Source organism: Eulemur rufifrons, chromosome 29, assembly GCF_041146395.1.
Source record: "Eulemur rufifrons isolate Redbay chromosome 29, OSU_ERuf_1, whole genome shotgun sequence".
In the NCBI taxonomy this organism is placed as follows: Eukaryota; Metazoa; Chordata; class Mammalia; order Primates; family Lemuridae; genus Eulemur; species Eulemur rufifrons.
The window spans coordinates 6,496,208-6,508,443 of NC_091011.1; the positions used below are offsets into that span (position 1 = coordinate 6,496,208).

Sequence of the window (12,236 nt, forward strand, 5' to 3'; positions counted from 1 at the left end):
GGACCTTTTTTTAAAAAGGGCAAAAAAAAAAATGCCCATAATTTTCACCACTTAGAACCACTAAATTTGTGTGTGTGTGTGTGTGTGTGTGTGCGTGTACATTTCTGTGCTTTTCACAAAAAGAGACAATTAAACTATTCCACATTTGGAACTGTTTTAAAATATTTTTCATTTAATACTACACATATGTTTTTATTTAACAAATGTACATCATGATCATTTTAATTGCTGCACACTACCCAACTGATTTATTTAACCAATACCCTATAGTTGCATACTCAACTTATTTCCAATTAAAAGAAAAAAATGTTTACTACGGCCCAGCAATGGCTCTCGCACCTAAGCGCCACTGCAGAAAACACTTCTCTGATGGAGCACGGGCTGACCCTCTGGGTTGGCTGCATGGGGACAGAAGTTGAGAGATGCTAAGTCCTACCGGACAGGCCAGTCTTTTCAGGGGGTGAGACCTGAGAATCTGTTACACCTCAGAATCCTGCAGAACTGCCCTGCAGCTGGTCCCCAGTCCCGGGTGGGAGCCCATTTGCTCTGGACAGTTACCTTGCAAATGGTACAAGCACGTGCCTCTTGGGGGAGCTGGGAGGGAGCAGCCAACTCTGACCCAGAGAGCACCTTCCTGGACCGAGTTTAGTGTCAGCTTCGAGCCTGCAGGAGCCGGAGAGCTCTGCGTTTGCGCACGCAGGCCGGCTGGACTTTTCCACTGAACGCTCTAGGACTACCTACTGCCCCAGCACGTGGACTTGTGTTATGCAATCCACCTCCCTTCCAATTTCACACACGATTTCAACCAAACCATCTCTGACAGCAGGCAGCTGCATGGACTTGGGACCCGAGCAGTCGCTTGGGGGCTTGTGTTTAGAAGGAGCCCTTTGCTCGGGTGATGTTTGTCAACGTTTTTAATAATTTCTGAACAAGGGGCAGCGAGTTTTTAGTCTATCCTGGGCCCTGCGAATTCTGTGGCCTGGCTTGCCTGACATCATAAGGGGTGACTTGCCAAGTTCCTGAAAACTTCCCCAAACTCCAAATTTGCATCTCTCGGAATGAAAAAGCAGTGACTTTTTCATAAAAGTGACCTTGCTTTTAGGGAAAGTCTAAAGGAATATTCGAACAATGGAAAACTGTTTGAGGGAAAGGAAATGAGCCCTCTTCCAAGACACAGCTTACAAAGGGCAGCCTGGAGTGTCTAGAAGGGGCACTTAAACCCTGTCCCACCCCCTCGTCAACACAGTGCCACCTCGGCTCTTTATTTTATAAAGCACTTACTGAGCCCCTCTTCTCCCACATGGAAGCAATGCAGAGTGTCAAGTGGAGAATGGAATTTAAGCCTGATATGGTCTCAGCTGAAAAGGAGCTTTACATTCAGTAAAAGGAGTTAATCACAAAAGCAAACTAATGACGTGTTTTCACAAACTTTCACCTAAATGAAAACCAAGATCAGTGGGTCTGTAAAGGGGCATGCCAGAAAAAATAATTATTTCCAGAAACATACTGCAATTTTCTGTTTTGTTTGGGAAACACAAACAATTTCAAACAGGAGCCAAATGAATCGATAGTAGAAAATACAACAATATCAGTAAACAAACTTTCACCTGAGCAAGTCTCATAAACATGAATGCTTTCATTGTTTCTTTGGAGCAAGCAGTTCTGAATCTTGCACAAGGGGAAATAGATGCAGAGATAAGTGTGGGGCCAACGTGACAGAAGCTGTCCATGGCTGTCCCTCTAGGAGAGTGGGGGAGTGGAGTAGCCTGCCATAATCCACCAGGCACCCCTGCTCCTCCCCTGGACTGACCATGGATTTGGAAGGTCTAAAAGCTCTGTTTGCCCGGGTCTCCTCCACCTCTCCCTCCTTCCACCTCCGCCTCCCATGTCTTTTCTCTCCTTCTCCTTCTCCCTGTCTCCTTTCTCTGCCCTCTCGCTCTTCCCACCCTTTCTCTTCTCTCTCCTCTCTCTCTCTCTTTTCCCTCTCTCCTCTCTGCGATGTCTCTTGTCTTTCTCCCTCCTTCTGATCAAACAGTGTCAAGCAGGACTTACTTTCCCAGTTTCAGTTCAAAAGAGTTAGCATATCAATACCTTCAGAGAAGAGGAGCAAAAGAAGGGAGAGCAGGAGGCAGGCAGCACAGGACCTCTCTCAGGCCGCCAGGGAGGGAAAGGTTCACTCACTGCCGCTGCTGACCCCAGGCAACTTCCCCGTGGGACTGAGAGCCTGTCTGGAAACAGCCTCGTGGACCTCGCCTTTCCTCCTTCCACGCAAGGCGGCGGGACTGGATCCTGGCTGTCTGCTGGGGAGAAACATCCAGCAGCCCTGGGCAGTTGCTGCTTCCAGGTGAGGAGCCCTGGCAAGCCTTGCTCAGGAGCACCCTCATTTCCAGCCGCAGCACCCCAGAGAAGAGTCCGCCTGAGCCCCACCGAGCCTGCGGGGGACCCTGTGGCGGTGGGTCTCAGGCCCGGCGCCTTCTCCTTTCTGACAGGGAACACCCCTCTTCACAGTGCCCTGGATTAATGACGTAAAAATGAAAAGTCAGATGCCAACTTTACTACTTTTCAAGCCAAATTTATGGCTACTACAGAACTGCTAAGTATGTAGCACACCAAACTGGCTGCAGGAACTACTAAGGGTCACTCGAAATTAGCCTGTTCGTTGACAGCACATAGTACTTCACAAGTTTAAAAAAAAAAATGTTAGTTCTCTGAGATTTAAACAACTGCCTTACACTATCTTTTTTTGTTGTTTGTTTTTTAAGCAAATTCCTTTCCTTCCCCTGGTACTGTATAGGTAATTCTTTGCCCACTGGTATTTTGCAACATTTCATGAGTACCTTGTGCATTCCGGAGAAGTGGTGAAGAAAAGGACACTGGTAGCAGCTAGCTTTATTAAGCAACCTACTAAGTGTCTGGCATTTAGGAGGCAGTTAAGCCTCACAAGACTATGGACATCCTCTGCCTTGTCCACTGGTTTGTCTGAGTGCCCGGCACAGTGTCCAATGTAGAGGTAGCATTCAATGTCTACTTGCTAAATATTTACACATATAGATATGTTTGATAAATATATTTGTTTTAGCCCTCACAATTAAGCCCCAGGCATCTATATCATTTCCTTTTTGCAGATGAGAAAATCGAGTCTCAGAGAGAAGCAGCCTGTCCACGACAGCGCTGAGACAACACCATGGCCTTCTGATGGCGATTTTTCTCTCCATCTGTCGGAACTTCACGGCCCAGGGCAGTGGTCGCGGACTCCAAATGGATGATAGACAAGGGAGGATGCTACTTATATTTTACAACAAACTAAGCATGTTCTTTGTAATATTCTGCAACTAAGGCAAAGCTCACCAGAAAACTTCTGCAGTAAAGTTCTGGTTATTTGGTCAAATGTATGCTACTGATTTTTTCCTTTCCTAACAGGTGAAGCTGCACTAGAGTAACACTTGGAGTTACTTCCTTAAATACTCTATGATGCTTATTTAAAAGGGACTATGTACATGGAGGGGTGGGAGGCAACATGGGCCAAGCCTGTAATCTATTTAAAATGCCTTAGGTCACAGACCTCTTTAATAAAACCCATTATTCCTGCTGAGAGGCAAGTCCTTTCACGTTCAGACTGGTAGATTTTACTTTTGCAAATCTATCATATCACTGTGAATTACACTGTATCTTAAAAAAGGAAACGTTCCAAGAGAAAGCTAAGGCAATATGCAAAGTCTTTGTATGCAGTCAAAGAGACCTTATAGGTTTTCGTAACAATTTGACAAAACAGGTTGGGAGAACATAAAAACTTCTGAGCACTCTTATTTCATTTCTGATTCTTTTCATTTTTCAAAAATTAGCTGCCAATCTACACATTTTCATGATTATTCCACAGAGTATTGCTGGTGCAAACAACAATGAAAAACAAGATTTCAACAGGGAAGCAGGAATCCAATTTGGCTTTCTCACTGTCCCTCCCCCACAGGTAACTAAGCCATAGAAAACTCCTCCAGTGGTTTGCTCAGAGGACAAATCAGCTCAGATGTGCGATTCTGTCCTCACATTTTTTTTTCCCTAGGGGCAGGAACTGATATGCAAAAGAGGAAGGGTCAAAGGGAACTGAGGAAACATTTTAAATTACAACTCAAAATCATGCTGCTTGAAAACTTTCTTAGTAAGGAAGTATTTAATACAGAGGGAGAAGAACCACAATGCAGTCATCTGCCTCAAAGTGAGGTATAAGAAAAGATGGTAGATAATGTGTTAGGAAAGTTGTTGTGAGAACAGAGAAAGCTGGAGTTGGAGAGACTTCTCTGTGCTTACATATTTGTTATTGTAACAGGCCAGAGCTGGGTTTCAAGCAGCCCATCAATGTCCTGACATCACAGCATAGCGTGTTGTCTGTACTCTCTCATAGGTGTAGGCTGTGCACATGGAGAAGACAGGCTTCCTGTCTACACCACTGCACCACTGGCTCTCAGACTACTCACAGTAACTATTGTTTATTGAGCAACCATGGGAGAGGCATACATAGCCAAAACTGACAGATGCTTTAGAGGACCTCTCTTAATTTTGGCCACCAACGTGGGCCACTTCCTAAGCAGCTTCCTCAAATACAAATGGCTATTTACATTTCATCACTTAAGTAAAAAAAAAAAAAAAAAAAAAATCTAAATTTAGAATCATTTTCTTCTTCTCTCTTACTGATTTTGGAAGACTTTCATGCATGGTCAGGAACTGTGCAACAAACTAAAGTGCAACAAAAACGAGACCTACATCTTTAAAAAATATAGAAACTGCCTCCAAAATAAGGATTGACACAGATATTTCCCAAGTACTGATGTTTTCTGATTTATCATAATAAAGTAAAGAGACAGAGGGGCCCATAAACAGTTCTTGCGCTCTTATTATTTCCAAAGATTTTTTTTCCCCATTTTAAAAAAAGAGATAAATACAGTTACAATACTGTTTTTTTACTCAGCAAGGCAATATGGTGTCAAAAAGAATACAATAGCTTGCCTTCTTAGCAGTGAAGTTTTCTTAACATACGAGTAATATAATTTCATGTAGACATTTTAAAACTAAGAATTAAAACTGTACATAGTAGAAAAATCCACTTTCATATCCATAACACTTAAAAAAATGTACCTGTGACATTGAAGTTTCTAGATTATATTATAAGAAGTGCCTGTATTAGTTTATTTGGCAAGAGTTGTCTTTTCATTAGATCTAAAGAAGTAAAATTATGTAGATCTTCACTGGAACATCTTATTGTTTATGAACCCATATATGTATATTTATTTAAAGTAACTAAAACATCATTATTGATTGATTTGCCCACTGAGGACATTTTCCTAGGTACAATAATTTTTTTCCTTTTTATTTCGATATTTTCTCTGTCATGTAGCTGGTGGTAAGACAAAATCTACAAATTTAGATATAAACACAGAGAGAAAATGTGTTCTAGATCAAACACATCATGGGATTCATTGTTACACACATATCCATCTAACTCTTACTCCTTGAACTATCAAGGGCCACTTTGGCCCAACCTATCTGTAATAAGGGGTAGTCAGTCTTTGCTCCAGAGAGGAGGAAGAGACACAGACATCCCGATTGCCATCTCTAAGCTAGGGCAGGCCACGTGGTTTCTAGACTCATTGGAAATTTTCCCTAAAAGACTAATTCTGAGCTCACTTGTGTTTATAGCACTCACAAAATTATCAACTATCAACTAAAATGAGATGATTTTTTTCATAAAAACTATAAAAAATTAAACCATGTTAACATTTTTCAACTATGTTCACATTTTTCAACTATGGTCGCAGTATATAGAATGTGGGTTCAAAAAAAGGTTCATAGCTTTTTTTCACAGCTTGGTCTTTTAATAGCTTTAGTACTTTGGAAATTCGCCGTGATCACCCCACCTTCAAGGGGGTTCAGCTGAAGTCAAAATAAGCTGTGCCTCAGAAGGGTAAAGGGCAGAATACATGCATCAGTTATTTGGTAACAATGGCTGCTATCAGCAAGAAACGAATGACAGAAAAGAACGTCACTTGGTAATGTAAATTGTTTGATAGTCAGATCATGTTAGGAAGAAAGCTCTAGATTTCTATTGCGTTCTGTCATAGAGAGTTCAGCATCAGCTGTTCCCTTACCCAAACGTGGCAGCATCCTTAAGATGATCATGCCAACTCCATGGGTCACGCAAGGGCCATGGGAAACGTGGGTATCAGGCCCAACGAGGACTATTTGGACCCGGTTCTGTGATCCTTAACCTGCAGCCTCCAATATCATGCAAACCCAGGGGTGGGGGCAGTAAAACCTCGCAGAACCTTACAACTTCCTCATTTATAAGGCTACAAAAATCAGCATGCCTTTATAATCCGCCAGAAAACGCTAATGTCCATCAGAGAGAAAAACACAGGAAAACTCATTTAAACACTATACTCAGATTGTTCTGCAGCCCTTAAATAAGTTGAAATTATTGACTTTCAATGTTTTACTGTATGTGCTCTTTTTTAGCAAATTTCATTTCTTTTACAAAAGGATTGTCTGCTCTTTGTTAAAGTGAAAATTCTTTAAATTCAGGCAAATACATACAAACTCACAGTAGAGCAGGGGAAAACACTCATAGTGGAAAAGTTCTAGGAATTTCCAAACCATTTTTTAAGTGATAATTAATTGCCTTATCTTTCATAACCTGAGATAATTGCCAGTAGGGGTTTAATTAAATGAAATGGGATACACAATTTATCAATATGTTTTTACAGTGAATCGCTTTGAATATCACTGTAATTTGAATTTTCTGCCCTAGCACAAAGAAAGAGGAAAAGGTCATTTTTCAGGTTAAAAGTGGGGCTCACACTAGGGCGTCACCGACTCTCTCCAGTGTCCATTAAAAGCACTAGAGCACAAGTCAGAGTGCCTCACAAGTGAGCTTTCAAAAGGTCAATTCCTCATTTTCATTTCTGTTGAAGATTCTAAATTAAACATTTTTCCCATTAGGTCTAGGGAGGTATCTTATGTGGAATTTTATTTGCTCTAAGTTTGCCAGCAAAAATCTGATACAGCAACAACAATTTATCAAAAATCAATAAATCAATATTCATAGTGGAACTCCTAGCTTTAGAAAAGGACCCTAATCCAAACCATATTGTTCATTTTCAAATAGTTTCAAACTACCAGACAATGCTTTCAAGTGTAGATTTCAGAGTGTGATCTAAAAAATGGAGCATAAAAATCTACTTCAGTATGTATAAGGCCATTCAAAAACACTTCAGTTGTTTCAATAGCCTGTGCAAAACCCCACAAATGATAGAAAGAGGGGATGGAAAGGAAGGGAGGAAGAGAGAAAGAAAGGGAAGAAAGGAAGACGAGATAGACAAGCCCACGCTGGGTGCCTTCCTCCTACTGCACTGCTCTCTCATCATATCTAACCCTCTACTCAGCTCTACCCAGTAGACTTCACTTTTGGTGTAAAATGGCGGGAAGAGAGTCAGATTTCCTTTAGCAGTGAGCCGATTGCTAAAGAAAAATGAATCATTCACACCTGAGTGAGAAAAGATGAAGAAAGCACTTTTCCACTAATTAGGGCCCATTTTCAGCCATTCGTTAAGCCACGGCCCCGCGCCGCGAGCTATCAGGAGGTGGAGCATGGGGCCAGCCCGAAAGCAGAGTGTGCAGAGGGAGCATAATGATGCTCTCCATCACCGGAGACAGTCGCCAAGCAGGGGTGCAGGGCACTCTGGACGCAGGCTACCCACTGAGAAACACCAGCACGGGCGAGGGAAGGACACACACTGGCTACTCCAATCCACGCGAGCACAGCAAAGAAACCGTGTGGCACTCACCAACCAACTCCGGCTCCCCGAGGCCAAGCAGGAGCTGCCTGTCCACACAAATCCAGACTGTGAGGACCCAGGGACTCCGTGTCCTTCTCCTCCTCCCCTGAAAGCTTCCACCACTGGCTTCACACTCCACTGGGGCTCAGAGAAAGGTGGAACCACTTGCCAAATATGCAAAAAAGGAGGGAAGATAGTTTTCTCTCAGGAAAACACAGACAGGAAAGGAGCCTGTGCTTCCTGTCCTAACCAAAATGAGTTCAGAAATTATGTGGACGTCTGATTTGTCAGGCTTGTGGTGGAAAATGGTGCTCTTTTAGTCAACAGGAATTGCGAGTTCCCCAAAGGCAGAAATGGCCATGGCAGAAAAGAAACAGGGCCAGCCTGTAACGGGGCCAACCAATGGCCCCTGCACCTGTGACTTGGGGTTTTCACCATTTTCAACAGTTCATCACCAGGTGGTTGGCTGAAGACACCTCTGGCGTCTCTCTACCTATTTATCACAGTCAAACATGAGAAGGGAAAACGTCAACTGAAACAACTTGGCAGTTGCCTGTGGATTAGGCCTCAGTGGCTCTCCCTCCGGGCCCTCCTCGGGTAACTGCCAGGGACACACCAAAGCAGAGGCAGGCACTCGCTTCTCCCCTGAAACACTTTCACAAGCCTTCTTTCGTTTGCTGTTATATTTCACTTGCAATATGAAGCACTTCACCCTTAGTGTTTCAGAATGTCTTAAAAATGCTTGTTACAACATCATCAAACGTTTAAAAACTATATCAAGCAAAAGCTATTAAAGCAATGGTACTGAAAATCTAAGGATATAAGTATACATTCCAGGAGATGTGCAAAGGTAACCTGAGGTATGAAGTCATTTACGAAACTGCAAAGAAATACAATGAAGCCATGGTCTGTATGAAGAAACCAGGGTGAGTGTTTAGTCAGCACCACGGTAAAAGCAGTTTTGTTGCTGTTGCTATAGTTTGCTTTTGGGTGCCCTATGTCCCAGACAAAACCCCATTCCTGCCTCATTCCTCATCAGAATTTTAAGTGTGTGTGTGTGTGTGTGTGTGTGAGAGAGAGAGAGATGCTGATTTGCTGAAACTCAACGTTTCTAAGGCCTCGTTCAAAAATGTGTATGTGGAGCAAAATAAAACAATCTGTTTCAAGATGTGAACTGAATTCGTGTTTCTCCTTGTGTAAGCCTCAAAGGATGGGTCACTTGTTGCTTTCACATCTCGTGTTTTCTCCCATAAAATGGAATGATTATAAGACACACATATGAAATAAAATACCCCGAAGTCTCTGTAAATATGAGAGAGCAAGATTTGCAGTCAGGGCAGGAGCTGCAGCAACCCTTGTCACTAAAGCAAGAGTCACAATGCCCCCAAATGCTTGTCAGTCTTACAAACAGAGGTGTCAGAAGGCAAGGGTTTCCAGCGAATCCGAAAGGGTCCTGGTTTACCTTCTGTGAGGTGGATTCACTTACATAAATCTCCCTTAGAATATGACAACTAGAAGCATGGTGAATAATTTCATGGTGAAATTATTTCAAAATTCCAAAGATTAGAGGAGGAAAAAATGCCACAAAACGGTGCCATCCTTGATGAATTCTTTATTAACTGCAGTTACATTACATGAATACACAAAATTAGGAAACACCCCAAATACTAACATAATTTATGCCTAAACTCACATTACAAATAGGAAAACCCATTTTGTTTTAGCAAAAGGTTAAAAAAAGGAGGGACCTTTATTACTCAGGTCAGGTCTTTCTGATGTTAAAACTCTGTCCCACACTGTCCCCCATGCCCCTCTCACTGTGCTGTGCGTGTGCTCTGCATGTGCACATATGCATGGAATTTCTTTATTTCCTTTATCTATTACCAACTCGTAACCTTGAAATGTGTGTGTGTGTGTGTGTGTGTGTACTGAAAGAGAGAAAGAGTATTCTTTCAAATTTCAAAAGTTTCGACGTTCATATTAACAACATGCTACTATATTAACCAAATGTGAAACACACAAATCCAAATAAAAAAAAGAGAATTCTCCAAACCAAAGAACCACTGTTCCCAAACTCTAAGCCTCTTGTCGAGCAAGGAAGACACAGCGCCTGCAGCTTGGTTGGGCTTTCTTTATACCTCTTGGCCAATAAATCCACTGTGATCTTAATTTTTCACCGAGGGAAAAGACTGCAAACACAGCCACAGTTGATCGTCTCTTTAGGAGACTGTGCACAAACTCTTCAAGAGTCAAACCTAACCCATCCACACTTAATTTGCAGCCGTTGAGGTCTCCTGTGAGACTGTGATGGTAACTATTATTGCTGCAGTGTTCCGGAATTTTGAGGGATGTGTAGTTTTCCAAGACGTAACATTCTAGTTAGAACACTGACAAATGAAACAAACCCTGTCGACTTTTTAAATTCTTCCTTCAACTCTCACCATGAAGCAAAAGAGGAAGAAAACCTGACCATTTAACTCAATAAAATGTTTTGGTCACCAGCTCTGGTGGAATACAACACTGGGAAGTGCATTTTTTTTTCATGTAAAAAAGGTATGAACACATAGGTTGTTCTTGAGAAAATTTGAAATCAGATACATTCTATCAAACCAGAATGGCACAGTTTTTTAAAATGTGACATTACTATTTTTATGTATGTTTACAAGTTATTTATTTAACATGTTCTGCATATTACAAGATGCCAATGTAAGGAGGTGAATCTTCCTCCTGTCACGAATATTTGTCCCTGCTTAAATTTTAAGCCACAGACCAAATAATCTGATTCGTTGCTGAAACAATTCTGACACATTCTAATATAAATAATGCTGAAATTTTTACTTTTAAAAATCCCATGTAAAAGATGAGTCCAAAGAACCTCAACCAACAAATATCTTCAAACAAAGAAATAAATTCAAGACGGCTGGAGACATGTTTCCTGCAGGTTTCTCTCCCTTCCCCAACTCATAACCAAGGTAAACCAATTCTTAAAAGCATTTGAATTTCTGTGACAGTTTAAACAGCATACATAGTCTTTTCAACTTCCATAAATTTTCCTCTCTTAACAATAGTTGATTTGACTAGTAGGGAGGTATTTCTTCAACACCATTTTGTCTCTGGAAGTTTAAAACAAGGAACCTCAAAGCTGAAATATGCTGTCTGTAGCAAGGTGGGGAATCATGAGTGGGTAACCTAAGCAAAGCACAGGGCATTGAAATTCACTCTGGGTGGGCTCCAGCCCCAGGAGAGAATGAAAACCGCATCTGAATGCTGTGCCTGGTCAGACCCTAAGGAATCACTACCGTTTTCACTCACTGGATGCCATATACTGCGCCTGCCATCTAGAAGGAAGAACAATCACACCTTCATAGGCTTCCCTAGGAATCACCAGCGATGTTTGACAAATTTTTAAAATACATTTCAAACATAAACTAAAGTAAGCTTAATATTACTGAGAGTTTTTCTGAGGTTTCCTGCATGACCTGACAGCCAAATCTGCAGTCAGCAAAAGTACTAACTTTTTAAAACCAGGATAATTCCTATTTTGCAGAAATCAAGTTCAGACTCAATGTAATCATTTTATAGTATAAGCAGAAAGCTCCCACCTCAAAAATAAGGAAAGCTTTTTTCAAATGACTTTGTAAAGGCTGACTACTGTGATCTTGCTATGTAAGTATATATAAATTTAAATAGACTGGGAGCTAGAACATCCTCTCCTGGTGACAGCGGAGCTGCTCAGAAGCGTCCCATGCCAGCCTGGTCCTGCACCTGCGGGTACAGTCCAAAGTGGCAGAGGCTTTGAAAAAGTCAACGGTCTCGCTGTCCTCAGAAAAGAGAGGAGGACCTGAGCGACACCAGGGATTAAGAATCTCACTGCCTTGTCTTTTCTTTTTTCCTGTTCTTCTTCTTCTTTCTTTTTTTTTTTTTTAATCCACCAGTTACCCCCAAGTTTTCCAATTGAAAGTCAATTTGAAAACACTCACGTGGATTTGTGTGTCGCGCTTTGGGGGCCAAGACTGATCCTCGGGCGCGAAGAGCAACCTCGGAGCCGGGGCTCTCTCTGCCCTGCTGGGCTCGCCCGGGTCGCCCGCCTTGCCGCGGCCGAGCGTCCCGCCCGGGCTCGGCTGCGCTCCGCGGGGACCGAGGGGCTGTCGCTGCAGTCGCCGCCCGGGGCGCGGGCCGCACAGGCACTTGTTAGAGTGCTCTGCTAACTTGGCCGCGGAGCTCTTCCCAGCTTTCTTTCACAATGACTTCCTGAAGTTGCTCACTCGCATTGTTCCCCATTTCTCCGCCACATCCCCGCCCCCGCCGGCTCCGACCGGGCTTTCGCTCTCCGGGCCGACCCGCTGCCCCGAGCGCACAGCGCCGCCCGCGGGCTGCGCACCTGGCCCCTCAGCACCGGCCGCCCCCGCC

General features: G+C 42.8%; 1 protein-coding gene across 1 annotated transcript in view; it reads right to left on the minus strand.

Moving 5' to 3' along the window:
* IKZF1 (IKAROS family zinc finger 1) overlaps positions 1 to 11,869 on the minus strand; it is an 87,313-nt gene extending 75,444 nt beyond the window's left edge. Inside the window, exon 1 of the mRNA XM_069461857.1 lies at positions 11,807 to 11,869. The gene's annotated coding sequence lies outside the window, so the exon portion shown is untranslated. The remainder of the gene's footprint in view (positions 1 to 11,806) is intronic.
* Positions 11,870 to 12,236: the final 367 nt, after the last annotated feature.